Source organism: Gekko japonicus, unplaced genomic scaffold (genome assembly GCF_001447785.1).
Source record: "Gekko japonicus isolate JY-2015 unplaced genomic scaffold, Gekko_japonicus_V1.1 scaffold488, whole genome shotgun sequence".
NCBI classification, from domain to species: Eukaryota; Metazoa; Chordata; class Lepidosauria; order Squamata; family Gekkonidae; genus Gekko; species Gekko japonicus.
Genome location: NW_015176466.1, coordinates 606,730 through 628,566, shown reverse-complemented (window position 1 = coordinate 628,566; position 21,837 = coordinate 606,730).

Genomic DNA, 21,837 nt, shown 5'->3' with positions numbered 1-21,837 from the left:
AGTCCCGTCCTCGGAACAGGCACATTATTAGTCATTGCCACATATAGCCACTAGTTTAGATTAGTGGGACTGCACACGTTGTTGTGAATGTGTTCAGCAGACAAAGTAATCATAATAAATAGTGACCATTAGACATGAGCTCATTCACTGGTCTGTATCATTCAACACTGAATGACATATTCTGCTGAACAGGTTTACATCAGAGGTGGTGGTGGTTGTTTGGTTTTTTAAAAACTGCATATTCATGAAGATGCTGATGATCCAAACAGATCAGGAGCTGTTAACCATTAACGTTGCTAAGAACTACTTCAACAGTAAATGCTAGTTTTTTAAAAAATAGGGCAACATATATTTATGACTGATTCATATGATTTATGACTGCTTTAACTTTCCCCCAGTGACCACCGCTGTATGCCCAGAGGAAGGCAAAAAACCTCCAGGTTCTCTGGGAGATTCTGGCCTGGAGGAAAATTCCTTCCTGACCCCAAAGTGGCAATTAGCATTACTGTGGGCACATAAGAAAGGGCCACAAAAGCCGAAGTCTGGTGTAGTGGCTTTGGATGCTGTGACTATGGCTGGATGGTTGTGGCAGAGTAAGTTGAAGTTAAATCCATCGAAGACGGAGGTCCTGTACTTGGGTTGAGAGGGGTTGGATGTGGGCGCCAGGCTCCCCACACTGGAAGGGGCACCTTTGGTGCCAGCCCAAACAGTGAGGAGTCTGGGAGTGACACTAGATGCTTCTCTTTGCATGGAGGCCCAGGTTGTTGCAGTCACCAGATCTGCGTTTTTCCATCTTAGGCAGATCAGGCTACTGAAGTCCTATCTTTCCCCCCAAGACCTAGTGACGGTGACCCATGCAATGGTCACTTCCAGACTTGATTACTGCAACTCGCTCTATGCTAGGGTTGCCAAATATGTTTTGGCCGGGAGCGGGGGGCTCCCGGCCGGCGTCTGGAATGTGCGCACGAGCATCACCCGGAACTGATGTCGCACGCTGGGGGCGGGGCCACGCCATTTGAGGGGAAAACTCTTTGTTTTCCCCTCAAATGGCGTGGCCACGCCCCCAGCATGCGACGTCACTTCCAGGTGACGCGCACGCAGGGGTGGGGTTTCCCCCGGGCCCCGATTCCGCGGCAGCGAAAAGCGGGGCTCGAAAGCGGGGGGAAATCCGCCCCCCGGGGGCATTTGGCAGCCCTACTCTATGCAGGCTTACCCTTGAAGCTGATCCAGAAATTACGACTGGTACAGAATGCGGTGGCATGCCTGCTGACATCAACGTCTGTGTGGGATCACGTTAGGCACATACTCCGCCAACTGCATTGGTTGCCAGTTGAGTACTGGATTTGCTTCAAGGTGCTGGTTTTGACCTTTAAAGCCTTATAAGTCCTGGGACCAACAGGTCTAAGGGACCTCCCCTTCCCATATATGCCTCAAAGAGTGTTATGCTCTAAAGGTCAACACCTCCTGGTGGTTCCTGGCCAGAAGGACACCCGTTTTGCCACAACCAGGGCCAGGGCTTTCTCTGTCCTGACCCCAGCCTGGTGGAACATGCTCCCTATTGCGACCAGGGCCCTGCGGGATCTTTTTCAATTCTGCAGGGCCTGCAAGATGGAACTGTTCCACCAGGCCTTTGGCTGAGGCAGCGGGCGCCCATCTATGGCCTCCCTGAGGTTTCTGTCACCCTTCTGTTTACTGACCACCGACAGCTGGCCTGTAACTCACTGCACCATCAGGCCAGAACTTTATAGCCAACTGACACTGTTTCAAGCTGTACCCATTGTTTTAATTGTTAGAATGTTTTATCGTGTTTTAAACTGAAATTGTATTTATTATGATGATGTCATCCGCCCTGAGCCCACTTGCGGGATGGGAGGGATATAAATGTGACAGATAGACAGACGATAGATAGATAGATAGATAGATAGATAGATAGATAGATAGATAGATAGATGATAGATAGATGATAGATAGATAGATAGATAGATAGATAGATAGATAGATAGATAGATAGATAGATGATAGATAGATAGATAGATAGATAGATAGATAGATAGATAGATGATAGATAGATAGATAGACGATAGATAGATAGATAGATAGATAGATAGATAGATAGATAGATAGATAGATAGATGGTGAGAGTTTCAGACTAGGTTCCGGGCACCACTCTCACGGAAGTAGGGTTGCCAACTCAGGGTTGAGAAATTCCTGCAGATTTGAGACTGGGGAGAGTGGGGCTTGGGGAGGGAACTCAGTGGGGTCCAATGTTATCAAGTCCACTCTCCAAAGCAGCCATTTTCTCCAGGGGAACTGATTTGTCAACTGGAGATCAGTTGTAATCCCAGGAGAAATCCCAGGCCCCACTCAGAGACTGGCAACCCAAAAGCTCACTAGGTGACCTTGTAACGATATGAGCTTATGTTTGTATTTCTGTATAGTGGTGATTCGTGAGAATAGTGTCTCTAGCATGAATACCTATGCATTGTGTATTCAGGGATTGCTGTATGTTGTGTGTTGCTTTGTTCTGCATCTCATGCTTGTTGGTCCCCCCCCCCCCGTTGGCATTGTTTTGCATGATTTTCATCGGCTTCCATTTTGACTGTATGATTTTTCTTCCACATCTGATCCCTGTAATACTGTTGGTATGCACAAACATATAAAGATGCTTTTGCAGTGATCCCTTCATTTCATTTATCTTCAGGGCTCTAGTCGGGGGGGAGCTCTCAGGTATGGAGCTCCGGAAGAGAACCTCTAGGGGGTGGGGCGGTCACGTGGTGAAGCCCCGCCCCTTCTTTACCCCGCCCTCTGCTTCGATCCTCATTCCGTTTGGGAATGAGGATGAAGCAGGAGGGTAAGTAGCCGGGCCTTCTGACACACTTCCGGTGATGTCAGGGGGTGTGGCCTTCTGTCACTTCCGGTGATGTCAGGGGGCGTGGCATATGCAAATAAGTTATGCTAATGAGTTATGCTAATGAGCTCCGGCAGCTCTTTTTCTACAACAAGACCCCTGGTGGTTTGCCAGGAAGAAGGAAAGAGGTGCCTCATAGAAGGGTCCATACAAGTAACATAGAACTGGCCCCAACCCAATGACTGTGCAACTCAGACATAGTTTTCCCAACTAGAGTCTGCCCAGGGGAGGAAAGGTGTGAGAGCCGGGGAAAGGAGAGTGGGAAGGAGAGAAGGAAGGGAGGGGAGGGAAGAAGTTATCAAGGACATCAGGGAAGGGAAAGAAGTTTCATAATCTGGGCATTCAATTATTGCCCGTCTTTTTGAAGGAAATTTTGGACCTGAACAATGGGACTGCTGTTACAACTGCTGTTTACAACATAGGGTGGAAGGATGGGAGATGTCTCTTTGTAAGTGGAATGAGACCTGAGCTGTGTGTCCTCTGTTATAGATACTTAATGTGCTCTATGACTGAGCCACAGCCCCTACACATACACACAAACACCTAATGGGAATAAAAAGAAATGTTTTTAAAATCTAGGGAGAAGAAACAGAGGCACATGTACAGGACAGCGGGCACATAGGTCCTGTTGAAACAACCAGGAATTTGACTTTTAAAGAAATAGTACTTTTTTACCACTTATTCCATGTACCAAAGGAAAGAAAAGGAAGTTGTATTATCATAAGAATGTGGAATATATGTAAACTTTTTGCATGATTTGCTTTTTTAGTCCCCACAAATGTTCTTTTGAAAATGTATATCCCCCCTTCCCCCCGAACTGTACATTTTGTGTCCGGTTATACACAAAGATAAGAAGCACACACACACACCCAAATCATGGGGGGGGGAAGAATTTTCAATTTCTGAAGGATGGACAAATTGGAAAATTGGGGAGAGGCATTGGGGGAAAAAACCCTTCCTTTGATTTTTATATCCATATATGCTGGCAGTCCTGTTGTGACTGTGTGAGACGGCCTCTGTCCAGATAGCACACCTTCTTTTCTCAACTAAAAAATTTGTTTTCTAACTTGGCTTTTCCCCCCGTCTCTCGGATGGCAAAAAATAAGATGCATATGCTAAAGCAGCATAGAGTGCAGCAGTTTGCAGCTCTTTCTCAAATACTGGTTCTGTTTTACAATTTTTTTCCTCGAAAGCTAAAGCATTGTGCTTTTAAATTCTATAGATATGACGGTTCAATACAGTTTTATTTGCCAAGTTACATATGATGTGAAAGCAGCCAAATAAGTTTAGAAAAGAAAATATTGCATACTTTTCATCTTCCCCCCTCCCATTTCTGTTCTCCCCCTGGGAAAAGCCTGTTTTTACAACTAGAAATGTTTTTTCAAAATGTTAAAATGATGGAGGAATACTGGAGGAGCCGCTTAAAGGAAGCCTAACACAATAACCTAACCCCATCCCACCCTTGTGAAAAGGAATCCACGTTGGAAGGTCTGATGGATGTTGAAAATATGCATTTGCGAATATACATCTCAACCTCTTCACCCACTGCAGCAATGCTGTGTTCCAGGTCTTTACTGACCAATCGACATTGTCAGCCCAGCTACTGAGTATTATCCCCTTGATGGCGACTCCCATTAGTGGTAATGGGAGCAAGAAGCCCTAGCCAGAGGGAAGCAACCGACCTCCTACTCTTTTACACAAACAGAGGCATTTCCCGTTGAAATGAAAGGTGCTTCTTAAGAACACAGGGTTAAAAAAAATATTGCCTGGCCAATGAAAGCAAATCAAATGTTTACATTGCATAATTGCTTTTACTTGCTTTGACAAGGAAAATTAGCTTCGGTAAAGTGCCAGTTCTAAAACGTATACTTGAATACACTTGATGAACATAAGATCTCTACACACCTAAGGCTAGATTGATCTAAAAAAAAAAATCATATGTGCAAATGAACCACATTTTCCTCTTCCGTTAATGCCAGAGTATCGTGTGCCGAGGTGTTTGTTAGCTCTGTCATTTGCAAATCCAAGAAATATATCCAAAGAAAGCAAATTGGGTGAAGCAATGTCAATGAGATGCCTACAGAAGGTAGCCTGATGCCCCTTAGTTCAGTGGTTCCCAACCTTTTGCTATGGTGTCTCACAAGTCCACATTTAGTTGGCATGGTTACTTCGTTTTGTTTAAAGTATGGAATGGGAAGAAGAACAATGTATACCACCCTGAGCTCCATGGAGAAAAGGCAGGAAAAACCTGTAATTCACAATAACAGGTAAAACTGGAAATGGATGGAGACCAGCATATCGTATGTATGTATATGTCATAAATTAGCAACCAACTTATGGCAATCTTGGCAAGGAGCTTTCAAGGCAAGTGAGAAGCAGAGGTGGTTTGCTGTTGTGAGAGCCAGTTTGGTGCAGTGGTTAAGAGCGCAGACTCTAATCTGGGAGAACCGGGTTTGATTCCCCACTCCTCCACACGCAGCTGCTGGTATGACCTTGGGTCAGTCACAAGTTATCTCAGAGCTGTTCTCTAGAGCAATTCTCACAGAGCTCTCGCAGCCAGGATGTCTGTTCTGGGGAGATGAAGGTAAAGGAGATTGTAAACTCTGTGGCTGTGATCACACGGCAAGCTTACCACGATTTGTTCCCGCTGTATAGTTGATTGGGTTGTTGTTTTTTGCGGGTCCGGATGATCACACATCCCTCCCCAAATCACTTGCATCAAGCAACGAGGCTCCAGGCACCGTCCAGATAGCCACACCGCACAAGTTTGTAAAAAAATTCTTTGAACATGCACATATGCGCATGGCCAAATCACCACTCCCACTTGGACGTGCTGTACTCCCTCTGCCATCCTCATTGCAGCCGAGAATCACTCCTCTGTTGGCTACATCCAGAAGCCTTTAGCACGTCCATCGTAATCTGTTGAATATAAAACCTCATGCCATTCTTTGGACCATCCTTTTGATAGGCATCAGGACCATGTGACCATAACCTGAGATTCCAAGTGGAGGACAGAGTATAAACCCAATCTCCTCCTCTTCTTCTTCTCTTCTTCCTCTGCAGAGTCTTCCTTGGTGGTCTCCCATCCAAGTATCGACCCTGCTTAGCTTTCGAGCTCTGACAAGATCAGGCTATACCATCCCAATCCACACCTCTGGAGACCAGCATATGCCTTTGCTAACAAACTACTTGAATCTATCTTATCCTAAAGAACCAGGGGTCATTTCCTGCAGGAACGCACAGGAGCGGAGCTCCGGCAGTAAAGAGCCCAGGGGGCAGGCACATGCAACAAGCCCCACCACCTGCTCCCAGCAGCCCGCAGTCAGAGCAAGAAGCAGCCAGGTAAGCTGCAGAGCTCCCGCCAGCCCCCCCCCCCATCTAAAACAGTCGAGTGGCACCTTTAAGACCAAGGTTTATTCAGGTAGAAGTTCTCCCTCCTCTGCGAGGACAGATCTGCACATTCCCCCCCTCCCATAGCTAGCAATCCAAAACAATCCAGTGGAGCCTGAGTGGTGGGTGTTGCCTTCTGACACACTTCCGGTGGTGTCAGGGGGTGTGGCATATGCAAATTGTGCTAATGAGTTATGCTAATGAGCTCCTGCACCTCTTTTTCTATGAAATGACCCCTGTAAAGAACTATGAGCCTTTAGTGAGGTGATTCCCAGAGACTTGTTTTCCAAGGAGCTCAGGGTAGCATACAAAGTCCTCCTTCTCTTTTAGTCTCACAGTCACTTGATGAGGTAGGTTAGGCGGAGAGATGGAGAGAGATCAGCTCAGTGTTATCAATATGCTTCAAGGTAGGTTAAGAATCTGAACACAGTTCTCTCCAGACATGCCATGCAAACCTAAGCATGCCTGCTTAGAAGTCCCAGTATGGTGTTTACTCCCAGGTAAGGGTGTGTAGGACTGCACCTTTAGTCTAACCCTGGAACAAATATGCACTAACGTTCCACAGCCAGGATTCAGCATCTTGGCTTCTACTTCCACCATGAAATGTCAAAATAACAAGTGGGAGACATTTCAACACAACCTACAGTATTTTCTTCACAGGTTTTTTTTGTGTATGTGTGTTGCACATTTTCTCCCACAATGTTTTGTCAAAACACTCTCTAAGGTACCAGAATATTTTTAAAGCCTACCCCCCCCCAAAAAAAGCACGGTTATGCAATATTAGAAAAGCCGTTGAAAAATAACTACAAGCCCCCTGTAGTGTTGCATTCTGACACCGGATAGGGCTGCTGCTAGTGTTATGCACACAAGTTCAGTGTCTTCAATAGCTGTGTAACAGCAATAATTGTTATGACCAGTGGTGATTTTCCCAGCACGGAGGTGCAGCAATGGAGAAAAGCAATGGGGACAGCTGGTGCTATGTCATGGTTAAATTTTTGGAGCAAGACCTGGGAGACCCAGGTTCGAATCCCAAGTTGGCAATGAAATCTCACTGGGTGACGTTGGACCTGTCACAAACTCTCAGCCTAACCCACCTCACAGGGTGGTTGTGAGGATAAAATGGAGGACAGGAAGATGTTGAAAACCACTTCAGGCCCCAGTCAGACGAGCAGGAAAATGCGGGGGGGGGGAGGGGTTTTTTGCCCCGGAGCAAAATAACGTGTGGCTGCACGATCAGGCGTCCCGTCGAGGTCCCGTAGTTAGGGGGAAGGTGCCGATCACAGGACAATCCTGTGGCGTGGCAAAGAAGTGACCTCCCTAGCAAAAGGTTCCACGGAATTAACCCCTTCCAGGGCTGCAGAGGAATGCAAACTGTGTCCTCCGTCCGATCCCCTCCAGGAGGAGCTTCAGTCGGGCCGCCCTCCCGCCACGCCCCCCCTGCACCTCCCCCTCTGCCGCCCGGTGCAGAGAGTTCCTCTCTAGCAGGCCGAGCCAGGAGTGGGGGAGTACGGAAAAGAGGAGGGGGCTGTGTTGTTTGTTTTTAAACAAAGTGTGAGCATGCGCTGTTGGGTGCTTGTGCACATCCTGTGGAGACTTGGGGGGAAAAACCTTTTAGTGACAGGACATGGGTGGGCGCAAGATGCCACGACCTACCACCAGAAACGCGATCAGGCGCCCACCCTTGCCTCGCGGTTTCCGGAAACTAGTACCTCGGAGGTACTAGTTTTTTACACCACATCTTCGGCGGAAAGCCTTGGGTTCGCCACGGGAGCTCTACGCTTCCCAGATGTGGCACTGTGATCACGCCCGGAAAATCTGCCTATCTTCCGTCTCTGTAGCGTAGCTAATGCTCCATGTGACCGCAGCCTCAATTCCCTTTTAGAGAGAAAAGCAGGCGATTCATGAATAAATTCAACTGTCTGCCATATTGGTGTTACAACAAGCAAAAAGCGAAAATGGCTAAGTTAGATAAACATAGAAAACACCTTGTTGAAATAATAAACACAATATTCACATGTACTTATAACTAAATATATTTGCTTTTTATACACAACATCAACTCTAGTGTATTGTAAACACTTTCAAACTACAACATCACATTTCAAACACTTTCAAACTAAGTTATATAACATGAAGAGTCCAACCGTCTTCTTCCTGATGGAGGATAAATACCAATGTACAGTTACTTGTACCGAACAATGCAGCAACCTATTGTACATTTCCCAAGTGATGATCCATCAGGTAAAGCTAGCAGGCAGCTTGTATTTCTCACTGTGATGATTCAGCTTAGCAAGCAAGCCTAGTAGATGTATTTTCCCATGAGGTGATTCAGCTAGCAAGCAGGCCTAGCAACACGCCTCCTGGGCATAACCTGCGTGTTTCGAACAAATCTTCTTCAGGCATAAATTTTTCTGTATACCAACTCCGCCCTGTGCCCCAATCCCGTTTGCCTGGTTCTCTAACAGGTATCAGGAAAAACAAAGGGGGGGGGGAAAGAAGGCTAAATTTCCTGCACTCACCCACAGCTCTTGAATTTACCCATGCATAAGTCAAACAATGTAAACATGGCTGTTCTGGTTCTCCATGGGAACATCCCAGAAAGTCCTCTCTAATAAAGCACAGCTGCACTACTGTTCCCTAAGGACTTAAAGATACAGTACTTGCACCATCTTACAAAGTAACCAATGTCAAGCGGTTGCTTGGATTCTGAACCCAATTTAAAACTTACAGCCTTTGCATAATGGTTTGAATTTGTAAACAAATTGGAAAAATGGCGGCAACACAAGGAAAGTTAAAACTGAAACCGGGTAGTCAGAGCCTGAGGCCAGAGGAGGGAACTGACGTCATGAAGCTGCTAGTGGATATGCTAAAGCAGGTGGTAGAGCAACTCGATGGTATTAACCAGCAGCTGACCTCATTGAATCAAAACTTCGCTTTACAGCAGCATCAGTTGGCAGAAACAGACAAGAAAGTGGAACAAGTAACAGGAAAAATAGTAGATATGGACACCGGTAATAAAAAGATGAAGAAAAGAGTGGGAGAAGTTGAAAAGAAGGCAAAACCTTCAAGAAAATCGTTAGTTACAGCTCCAAATGGAAAAGGCTAACACGATTCTTAGGTTCCAGGGGGTCCCTGAAACCGAAAAAGATTTGAAGGAGACTCTGGCCAAGGCTATCGCTCCAGTTACAGGCTTATCAGCGGAAGAAATAGTAAAAGATATGGAGACTGTCTATAGGGCATACTTCAATTATATATAAAAAAATAGCTTGCCTGGAGAGATTGTGGTAAGATTTGCAAGAAGACAGACCAGAGATGCCATATTAAAAGCAACTTCAGCAACCCCACTGAAACTGGGGAAAACAATAAAAAAGGGAGCGGTGGCGCAGGCGGTAAAACACCTGCCTTAACAACTAAGAACAGCCACTATGGCTGTTCGAGACCCACCCCAGCTGGGGTGAGCTCCCGGCTCTAGTCCCAGCTTCCGCCTACCCAGCGGCTCGAAAGCAGTTAACAACATATAGTGAGTAGACAAATAGGTACCTGCCCTTAGAGGGGCAGGGGGCACCCTCCTCCGTGTGAGGCATGTGGTGGAGGCATCGGCAGCAATGGAAGAACATCGGAGGCAGAGCATTGGCAGCGGTGCGAGGTCGACGGAGAGCATCCTGGTGGCCAAATACAACATCGAGTGGCTGAGTCGGACGATGACAACGGAGGCGGAACCAGAAGGTGCGGCATCGCGGAAGCGCAGGCGCAGCAGAGCCAAACGTGGACATAGCTGACACCAGAGCGGACACGAGATTGCGCCCTAAGAACGGACCGCCGGGGGAAAGAAGCCATCACGATCCGTCTCAATCACCAGATGGAAGTGCCGACCCGAAGACCTCATAAGACCACATAAGAAAGATCTCGCAAAAAGTGCCGAGCCAGAGAAACAACAATGCCCACCACTAAGGTGCCGGTAGGCAGCCCCTACCTCTCACTATGTGGCCGTAGTTAGGGATAGTAACATGGAAAAAAACCCTGTAAACCGCCCAGAGACCCTCCGGGGTCAGGGCAGTCTAGATATCAAAGCTATAAATAAATAAATACGACTTTAAAGGACATTCCATTTGAAATTCGTCAAAAAAGGAAAACTTACAAGGATTTAATTTCTTTTCTTCAAACCAATGGAATTCAGTACCGGTGGGGGATCCCCGAGGGTGTCATCTTTAAAATCAACGATAAAAGAGAGAAGATTGATTCCATTTTTAAAGCCAAGGAATTCTTGAGACACCAGCTGGGAACGGGGGAAGAATCTAAGGAGGAAGAAACCAAGTCAAGTGACTCAGCAACCTCTGGATCAGACGAGGACTCTGCGGCTGAAGCGGCTATGGGTGCGACGAAAACTATGTATGACTTTAGAGACAGAAAGCCAAAGTAAGGGCAGAAAGACTCTGAAAATTGCTTTTTGAAGAAATGAAGATGCTCAGAAAGTCTTCTCAAGATAACTAATTTGCACTGCAAAGCAAGAACCTTACAAGTATATTGCCTTATTAACAAATGTAATACTAACATTTAGTTTAACTGGATTATGATCTCTCATTCTCGGGTTTTTAGTTAGTGTGTTATCTTTCCTTTATCCATAGATGTAGTCCCTTCCCATTTTTTTTTCTTTGTAGTTTTGTAGTCTATTGAAAAACAATAAAAATACCCCTTCGGGGGTTTTAAAAAAAACCTTACAGCATAGCAAATCATACAATTCAAGGGGTATTTTCAAAATAACATACATGTTCGCGATTCCAACAGTAACAATTATGATGATACAAACACCTCAATAAAGGTATTATTAATAAAAATTAGCCATCAAGCAATGAAAAAATGTACCAAACCCAGATTCCTAACTAAGCCTACTATGATACAGAATTCAGATCCAAGTACCATTACTTATCACTATAAAAATGAACTAAGTTCCAGAGATACATTTAACCCATGAGGAGACACTGTATTAAATTTATGTATAAAGAATGCTTCCTTCTGAAGTAATAATCTATGCATATCTTGAATGTCATATGTCTTGTCACTAACTACTCTATAAACAGCTGCACATTGTATATCACTAACATCATGTTCTTGATCCAAATAGTGGCTCACAATAGGAGCATCCTGATTTTTAAGTCTAACTTGATACATATGTTCCAATATATGAATTTTTTAACTCCTCGTGGTGGACCCCACATAAAACTTGGGGCAAGAACATCATAAAACGTAGACCACTCTGGTTGAATCACAGTTAGTGAAATGCTTCAATTTCCAGACAAAATTATTTATAGCAATTTCATTAGTCTGGGTGGTATGCTGACACACTGATTTTGGAGAGAATTGCAAAGCACAAGAGAAGGAAGATCCACTTGGTTGCTTTTGTTGTGTGAAGATTTTTTCTCTAGTTAACACATCTGCCCTCTTCTTGGCTCTAAGTATCAACTCTTTTAGGATACCCTCTCTGAACAAAGGCTCTAACAATGTTATTAGCCTCTACCCATAGAACTGGTGGAGTTTCTCTTAGCTCGAAGGAACTGACTATATGGACGATTATCTTTAATATGAACAGGATTGAAAGACTTATAGTGTAGAAGGGAACTGAAGCTTATGATAAAGCTCAACCCCTAACTTTGTTTGCTTCAAAACATACACAGTGGTATCCAAAAAATTAATACAGGAAGGATCACTTTCCAAATTGAACTTAATAGATGGGTGTAAAGTATTGCACCAATCCGCAAAAGCAGAAACTATACCAGCTCCATCAAAAATACAAAAAATGTCATCAATATAATGAAAATAATGCAGAAAAGGGTTTACATTAACATCATAGAAAAAGGTTGTTTCAAAATTTTCCATGAATAAATTAGCAATGGAAGGTGCAGAAGAGCTTCCCATCGAGACTCCACATACTTGTAGAAAAAATTCAGACTAAAACTTTAAAAAATTATGTTCAAAAATAACATCAAGAATCTGCATTAGAAAATAAGTCGGAGGCCAGGGATTATCCCTTTTATCCAAATAATTCTCAACTACAATCCTGGCTTCCTCTTGTGGTATGTTAGTATATAGAGATGCTACATCCATTACCACTAATGTGAAATTAGCTGTATCCAATGTCAAAGATTCAACCACTTGAATAAAGTAGTCTTTTATATACGACTTAAGGAGTGGCACAAATGGTTGTAAAAAACTATCAAGATATTGAGACAAGGGCTCCAGAAGTGAACCAGACCCTGATAGAATAGGTCTACCTGGGGGTGGAACTTTACCCTTGTGAATTTTAGGTAGAGCATATAAAACAGGGCATCTGGGAAATTTATTCACCAAGAACTTAGAAGTTCTATCATCGATCAAACCCTATGTTGCTGCATCATCAATCATTATGTTGTGTATGTAAATCAAATATATTTAGCTATAACTGCATGTGAATATTGTGTTTATTATTTCAACATGGTGTTTTCTCCATTTTAAGATTACAGCAGTTATATTCTGCTTAGGATGTGAACTGCTCCATTCAGTAGTGATTGATCACGATTGTTTCATCATTCCTAAGTTGCTTAAGAGCCTTGTACTGCTGGAAAGTTAAATTGTACCATTTCTAGTAGAAACCCTCTCTAAGGTCTCAGTATCTCTAAGAACTACCTTCTCAAAAGCCAAAATAAGTGGTTCAGTCACATTAGGCATGTATGTAGATTTCAATCTAAATTTATTAGCAGAATTCCCTCCCTGTTGAATCTCCAAACATACATCTCAATTTAATATACTGAAACAATTTGGACAAATTCACCCGGGTCTGAAAAGAATCATAAGTATTTACAGGAACAAAGCCCAAACCTAATTGAAATACTTCCATTTCTGAGCTGGTTAGTTGCCTTGAAGAAAGGTTATTAACTATTTCTTGCTCTTGAACTTTTTTGACCCTGTTTGTAAGTTGTGCCCCAAAAATCGCTTTTTTGCTCCCATGTCTAAAAAACGACAACCTTTATTTGAACCAGATGTCCCCTCATCTCCTGACTCTTCCATTGTAACTCCAATATCCCCTTCTGAGTTAGAAATTGTAAGATCTGCTCAAGACACTTTCTTTTTATTAGAAAAATACTTATTGTTACTAAACTTATGGGTAGAACACCAACGATATACAAAGTTGTTCTCATAATCTCTGGTGTCACGCTGAAATTTTTTTATCTTACCCTCCCGGGCATGACCCTGAAATTTTTTTATCTTACCCTCCCGGGCATGACCCTCAAACTCCTTAATGTTAGCTCTCAACTCTGCTATTTTAGTATCAAAAACAGAAGTATCAAAAGTATCCTTGAGACTAGTTTGTGTATCAACAATGTCCTTATCTAGTTTAATAATAACCTCCTTAGACTTCTGAATGATAAGTAACAAGAGGTCATTAGAGCATTTGTTGACAATTGCAATCCATTTCTGCTTGAAATCCTCAGAATCCATAAATAAAGCTGGTGCTTTTTGGAACCTCAATCCACGAGGAATGCGAGCTACTTTACAATAATCAATTAAAGAAGAAGCATGGAGCTGCAATCTAATTCTTTTCTTATGCATAGCTAGTAATTGGTTCCAATCATCATTAATCACAAATTCACTAGAGTCTAAAAGAGGATTCATACTAGCCATAATATCCGTTTTATCAGCATCTGTAAATGAAAACATTTCCTGCATAGACAACATTTTACCCTTAAAGGAATAACAAGCACACAGGGAACACAGCTAAGTTAGATAAACACAGAAAACACCGTATTGAAATACTAATCACAATATTCACATGTACTTATAACTAAATATATTTGCTTTTTATACACAACATCAACTCTAGTGTATTGTAAACACTTTCAAACTACAACATCACATTTCAAACACTTTCAAACTAAGTTATATAACATGAAGAGTCCAACTGTCTTCTTCCTGATGGAGGATAAATACCAATGTACAGTTATTTGTACCGAACAATGCAGCAACCTATTGTACATTTCCCAAGTGATGATCCATCAGGTAAAGCTAGCAGGCAGCTTGTATTTCTCACTGTGATGATTCAGCTTAGCAAGCAAGCCTAGTAGATGTATTTTCCCATGAGGTGATTCAGCTAGCAAGCAGGCCTAGCAACACGCCTCCCGGGCATAACCTGCGTGTTTCGAACAAATCTTCTTTAGGCATAATTTTTTCTGGAACTGAACAACAATACATATCATAATATAATATAAATTCAATATCCTTACATAGTACCAGGAAAAACAACAGGGTGGGGGAAAGAAGGCTAAATTTCCTGCACTCACCCACAGCTCTTGAATTTACCCATGCATAAGTCAAACAATGTAAACATGGCTGTTCTGGTTCTCCATGGGAACATCCCAGAAAGTCCTCTCTAATAAAGCACAGCTGCACTACTGTTCCCTAAGGACTTAAAGATACAGTATTTGCACCATCTTACAAAGTAACCAATGTCTAGCGGTTGCTTGGATTCTGAACCCAATTTAAAACTTACAGCATAGTGACGGAGAACCGGAAGTGGACAAACGATGGTGGTCGCTCTCTCCGACCCGTGGAGGAGCGATTAGCACACCAGCAACATGGAGGGGTGCCACCTCAAGTGGCACCTCCACGGAGCTCTCGGGAAGGGCTCCAAGCCAGAGGGCTTTTGAGGGTTAGCCTCTTTGACGGCTATTTGCCGGAGAATAGAGGCTTCCCTCTGCCCTGATGATCCGGTTGCTGAGTGGCCTTCGGGCATAAGCTAGTTCAAGATGTTACCCCCTGTGCTATTTTACATCTACATGAAACCATTGGGAGAGACCATCCTGGGATCTGGAGTGAGGTGCCTCCACTATGTGGATGACACCCTGCTCTATTTCTCCTTGGAGAGCCACTTTGGTGTAGTGGTTAGGAGCGCAGCCTCTAATCTGGGAGAATCGGGTTTGATTCTCCACTCATCCACATGCAGCTATGGATCAAAAACTGGCTAGTTCATAGAAAACAGAGAGTGAGTGTAGGTGGGCAATTTTCTCAGTGGAGGGTGGTAAGCAGTGGGGTACCGCAGGGATCAGTACTTGGTCCACTGCTTTTTAACTTGTTCATTAATGATTTGGAGATGGGAGTAAGCAGTGAAGTGGCTAAATTTGCGGATGATACGAAGTTGTTCAGGGTGGTGAAAACCAGTGAGGATTGTGAGGCACTCCAAAGGGATCTGTCAAAGATGGGCAAGTGGGCGTCAACATGGCAAATGGGGTTCAATGTGGCCAAGTGCAAGGTGATGCACATTGGAGCCAAAAATCCTAACTATAAATACACGTTGATGGGGTCTGAACTGGCAGAGACAGATCAAGAGAGAGATCTTGGAGTTGTAGTAGATAACTCACTGAAAATGTCGAGACAGTGTGTGACTGCAATAAAGAAGGCCAATGCTATGCTGGGGATTATTAGGAAGGGTATTGAAAACAGATCAGCCAATATCATAATGCCCCTATATAAATCAATGGTGCGACCTCATTTGGAATACTGTGTGCAATTCTGGTCACCACACCTTAAAAAGGATATTATCGCTTTGGAAAAAGTGCAGAAAAGGGCAACTCGAATGATAAAAGGGTTGGAACACTTTCCCTATGAGGAAAGGTTAAGGCGCTTAGGGCTCTTTAGCTTGGAGAAACGACGACTGAGGGGTGACATGATTGAGGTTTATAAGATTATGCATGGGAAAGAGCAGGTAGAGAAAGAGGTACTTTTCTCCCTTTCTCACAATACAAGAACTCGTGGGCATGAAATTGCTGAGCAGTCGGGTTAGAATGGATAAAAGGAAGTACTTCTTCACCCAAAGAGTGATTAACACATGGAATTCACTGCCACAGGAAGTGGTGGCGTCTACAAGCATGGACGGCTTCAAAAGGGAATTAGATAAGCATATGGAACAGAGGTCCATCAGTGGCTATTAGCCACAAGGTATAGATAGGGACTCTGGGGCAAGTGATGCTCTGTCATCTTGGTGCTTGGGGGGGGTCAACAGTGGGAGGGCTTCTAATGTCCTGGCCCCACTGGTGGACCTCCTGATGGCACCTGGTATTTCTGGCCACTGTGTGTTACAGAGTGTTGGACTGGATGGGCCTTTGGCCTGATCCAACATTGGCATCTCTTATGTTCTTATGTTATGTTCTTATGTTAAGGTAATGGGATGGATGGGGGCCTATAAACTGAAGCTCTCAATCCACACAAGACTTAGTTGTCGGTCAATGGCAAAGCTGCTTTGGGACTGTGGAGCCAGCATTGACCCAAGGGAGCAGATTTGTCGCTTGCAGGTGCTTCTCAGTCCTGGCCTGTGTTGAAGCTCAGGTCTCCTCCTGGGCCTTTGATCAGTTTCAGCTGGTTCTCCAGCTATGGCCCTCCTCCAAAAGCATGATTTGGTATGGCAATCATCTGTAGAAGTCCTGCCTCTCCTCCATGGCTCTCTGAACCAATCCCTGTGATTTAGGCTCATGCAAATCCAAGAGATTGTCAGCCAATCAGAGCCCATGGAACTCCACTGGATGGGGGGGGGTGAGCCACCCTCAGCCTAAGAAGGGTGAAGAAAGCTATTTTACTTTTGGAAAGGGATTTTGTGGCTCTGGAATGGAACGTCAGCTTCAGCAGGCCTTTTTTTTTTGGCTTTTTAGTTAGGGTTGGGAGGTCAGCTTGGGGAAGAAATCTTATTTCAGTGATTCAAATAAGCATCCTGTTAAGGGTCCATCGTTCCTAACTGGTGCACTTATAGGTTCTGTGGTAAGGTGTCTATGAGAGAAAAGAGCATCCTTGAACCTGCTGAGGTAAGCTGTCCAAAGAAAGGGAAGTCAGATCTCCCCTCAGGCTGTATTCACTTTATTTGAGAGGCAGCTTTACTTTATACATCTAAGTTATCCACACATCATATATACCTTATTAAATACTTCATTTTCTGTTAAATAAACCTATGTTGTTATCTCAATCTGTGTCTTGTCTGTCAAGTCAAAAATCTAAGAAGCCGGGGGTCTCTGTTTAGCTCACATATAAGTACAGTCTTAGTCGAGCAGGTTGGCAAATAAGAGACCTTTAGGGGGCACACAGCTTACTTGCTACCAATCTTTATTTTAAAGCTTGTCTCTCCCTTTTTATTTGATTATGGGTTCCTGGAGTATAAAGAAACTATAGGAGAAGCCAGAGTGGGGGAACAGGATAATCCTCAGCCCAGAAGGCAACTGCCTCAGAGCTTCCTAGGGTTGCCAGTCCCAAGGTCCTGGTGGGGGTTCCCCCGGTTTTGGGGGCTTCTGCCCACCACCGGCCAGCTGGCCAGTGGGGAGAAACCCACCCCCAAACAGCAATGTCACTGTGCGATGTCCCTGATGCACCCAGAAGTGACATCCTCATGTCAAGGAGGTTGCATGGCGACGCTCTGGTCTGAGGGCAACACTCTATGGTTTGAAGCCAGTTTTACCATAGAGTTTTGCACAAAAACCAGACCGTCGCTGACATGATGACATCACCTCTGGGCAATGTCATTACATTGGGGATGTCCCGGAATGCCCCCCAAATCTCCCCACAGGCGCAACAAGGGGACCTGGCAACCCTAGAGCCTTTCCCTTCACCACATAGCCACCATGTCTGGCCACAGTGATCCAGGCTGTAATCACCTCAATTTAGGTGCAGCCTTTCAAAATGGTTCAGACACTTCAGTTGGTCCAAAATGCAGTAGCCAGGCCACTGTCGTTGGTTACAGAGATCTTATCACCCCTGTGCTCATAAAGTTCTGCAGTGGCTACCCACATCTGTTTCCAGTCACAATTCAAAGAGAGCCAGTTTGGTGCAGTGGTTAAGTGTGCGGACTCTAATCTGGGAGAACCGGGTTTGAGTCCCCACTCCTCCACTTGCACCTGCTGATGTGACCTTGGGTAAGTCACAAGCTCTGGCACAGCTGTCCTTGAAAAAGAGCAGTTTGTGTCAGAGTTCTCTCAGCCCCACCCACCTCACAGGGTGTCTGTTGTGGGGAGGGGAAGGGAAAGGAGTTTGTAAGCCGCTCTGAGACTCCAAGTGAAGGGTGGGGTATAAACCCAATCTCTTCTTCTTCTTCTTCTTCTTCTTCTTCTTCTTCTTCTTCTTCTTCTTCTTCTACTTGTAATGCCCTAAAGAGTTTGGGGCCAGCGTACAGTCTCCTGAAGGACTATCTCCTCTCATACAATCTGGCCTGCCAGTTAAGTTCTGCCTCTCAAGCCCTGCTTTCTGTGCCCTGTCTTCAGAGGTGAGGTGTTTGGCAACTAAGAACAGGGCATTTTTTGTGGTGGCACCTCATCTTTGTAATGCCCTTTTTCAAGCTTTTCTGGTGCCTACTTTATTTTCTTTAGCCTCCAGGCTAAAGCACATTTTTTGAACCAGTATTTTAATTAGGGGTTGTATCTTATCAGCTTTTAAACGCCTCTGAACGTCCCTTGCCTTGAAACCCATATGGGGCTGCTACAAGTCGGCTGTGACTTGATGCCACTCTCTACCACCATTTTACACCACATTTTTTTTAATATTATGCTGCCTTGTGCAGGATTCTGAAGAGGCAGCATAGACATATTCTAAATAACGTGTCCAGAGGAGGGCAACAAAGACGGTGAAGGGTCTGGAGACCAAATCCTATGAGGAAAGGGTATGTTTAGCCTGGGGAGGAGACGACTGAGAGGTGATATGATAACCATCTTCAAGTCCTTGAAGAGCTCTCATCTAGAGGATGGGTCGAAATTAAATCAGAAGAGTTTTCGGCGAAACATTAGGAAGAACTTCCTGACAATTAGAGCGGTTGCTCAGTGGAACAGCTTCCTCGGGAAGTGGTGGGCTCCCCTTCAAACAGAGGCTAGATGCCCATCTGATAGCAATGCTGATTCTGTGAACTTAGGCAGATCATGAGAGAACAGGAAGGGTTGCCTCGGTGCTTAGTTCTTCTGGCCCTTTCTTACATGTCCAGGGAAATGCTGATTGCCACTTTCAAGTCAGGAAGCAGTTTTTCTCCAGACCACTTTGGCTGGAGATCCTGAACGTTTTTTGTCATCTTTTGCGCATGGAACAGCAGTCACTGGGGATATGGAGGGGGAGATATTTGTGACATTCCTGCATTGTGCAGGGGGTTGGACTAGATGACCCTGGAGGACCCTTCCAACTCTATGATTCTAAGATAATAGGACTCATCTGCAGCTGTGATTCCTTTCCATCTTGCTTCAGATCAAGATTTATTTGTTTATTCATTCATTCATTCACTCATTCAATTTATACCACACTCTCCCTGCCAAAGTGGGCTCATCTGCACAGGTCTATAATTACAGCTTTGTTTGGTTTGAGCGTAATGACTACAGGCTTAAGCTAAAGCCTTCATGGAAAGGTTGAGTCTGTGGGGGCATCTGAGCTAAGGGACAGAGAGCGAGTAGCACATAGTTTGGGCGAGCGTTCCAGATGTAAGGGACACCAAAGGAGAATGCAAAGAGTTCTTTCAGGTCAAATGGAAAATTATGGGAAAGTTGAGAAGTAAATGTCAAGGGCAAGGACCATGTATTATTTATCATTTCTCTATTTTCCACCCTTTACAAAGGCAATTCATGTTTTATATTTAGATATAGCAGTCACCTATCTTACAATGCTCCCCCTCCCCCATCGTCCATGCTAATAGGGAGACACACGCAGTTTTCCTTTGCTGATGCCAGGAGCGCTAAGGCCTCCTATATCAGGGATATATTTTTTCAAAGACTTGCATTCTATCTTACATTAACCTGGGGCTTTCACAAAGTCCTAAAAGTCATGGCAAGAATCAGAGATGTAACCCAACTTCCATTTACCTCAGATTTCCATGGAAACAACTTTTCATTACAAGATCAGGGCCTGGTCTTTTACTCTTTCGGAAAGATGCGAAGGTCAGGCAACAATTAAAGCGCTGCACTTGCTTATTTCGAATATAGTGCTTTGAGAAATGCAAAATAATAAAATGTTGATTTAATGGTGCCAAGGGTTGTCACTGAGACTCCATTTTGTGGGCCTTTCTCTTTCCTTCCTCAACTGTTGCCGAAACCAGTTCTTCTCTGCCCAGTCAAACAGGACTTCAGAAAATCAGTTTGGAATCTCCAATAGTACAAACATCAAAGAGGCAGCAAAGAAGGGGCAGGAAAGATCAGGCAGAGACCCATCAATCTCATCATACTAATGGGGAAACAAAGGCAGCCTCGGGGAGAAAAAAGTAGTCTCTCACTTTGCACAGCGCCAGAATATTAATCAGGACTTCTGAGTAATTAATGAAGATACATTTAGACACATTAACATTCCTGCCAACAATGACCTCAGCTCTCAGAATCATTCTTGATTAAAAGATTCTTCATTCGTCCTGATCCACTGGTGGCCACTTGGAGAGCCAGTTTGGTGTAGTGGTTCGGAGCGCGGATTCTAACCTGGGAGAACCGGGTTTGATTCCCCACTCTTCACATGCAGCTGCTGGTGTGACCTTGGGTCAGTTACAAGTTCTTTCAGAGCTGTTCTCTCAAGGGCAGCCCTCGAGAGAGCTCTCTTAGCCCCACCTACCTCACAGGGTGTCTGTTGTGAGGAGGGAAAGGGAAAGGGATTGTAAGCCACTCTGAGATTCCTTTGGGTAGTGAAGGGCGGGGTATAAATCCAATCTCTTCTTATTCTTCTCTTCTCAGAAAATCCCAGTTTAATGAGATCACCACCAGTGCAATCCTACGAACACGTCCCTGGGAGTAAGCCTCACTGACCAGATGTGAGTAGGAACCTGAGTAGACTTGCCTAGGATTGCTCTCTCTAAGACTGCTTCCAATAAGCACCTCTTTCTCCTAGTGAGACTTCACCTTTTCTCCAGTAGAGAAGATTAGGATGATGTAAACTGCTTTGAAGGAAATTGGACCATTCTGGCCCAGATTATCTCCGGAATATCTCTGGTTTCACGTGGCCCACTTGTTGCTGTTTTTTAGGTGTTCAGATTCTGATTTGTTGCCTGCTTGGGTCATTAGCAGGCTTGGATTCCCTACTTTCATTTCTAAACGTCTCTAATATTTACAGGCCCTGACCTGGATTCCCCAAGTTAGTCTGATCTCATCAGCTCTAGAAAGCTAAGTAGGTTCAGTCCTGGTTAGTATTTGGATGGGAGACCACCAAGTCCAGGGTCTGAGAGCCAGTCTGGTATAGTGGTTAGGAATGCAGACTCTAATCTGGGAGAACCAGATTTGATTCCCCACTCCTCCACATGCAGCTGCTGGTGTGGCCTTGGGTCAGGCACAAGTTCTCTCAGAGCTGATCTCTCAAGGGCAGTCCTCAAAAGCTCTCTCAGCCCCACCTACCTCACAGGGTGTCTGTTGTGGGGAGGGGGAGGGGGAGGAAATTGTAAACCGCTCTGAGACTCTTTAGTGAAGGGTGGAGTATAAATCCAGTCTGTTCTCTCTTCTCTTCTTCTGCGCAGAGACAGGCAGTAGCAAGCCACCTCTGAACCTCTCTCCTCTTGAAAACCCTCCAGGGTTGCCATAAGTCAGCTGGGA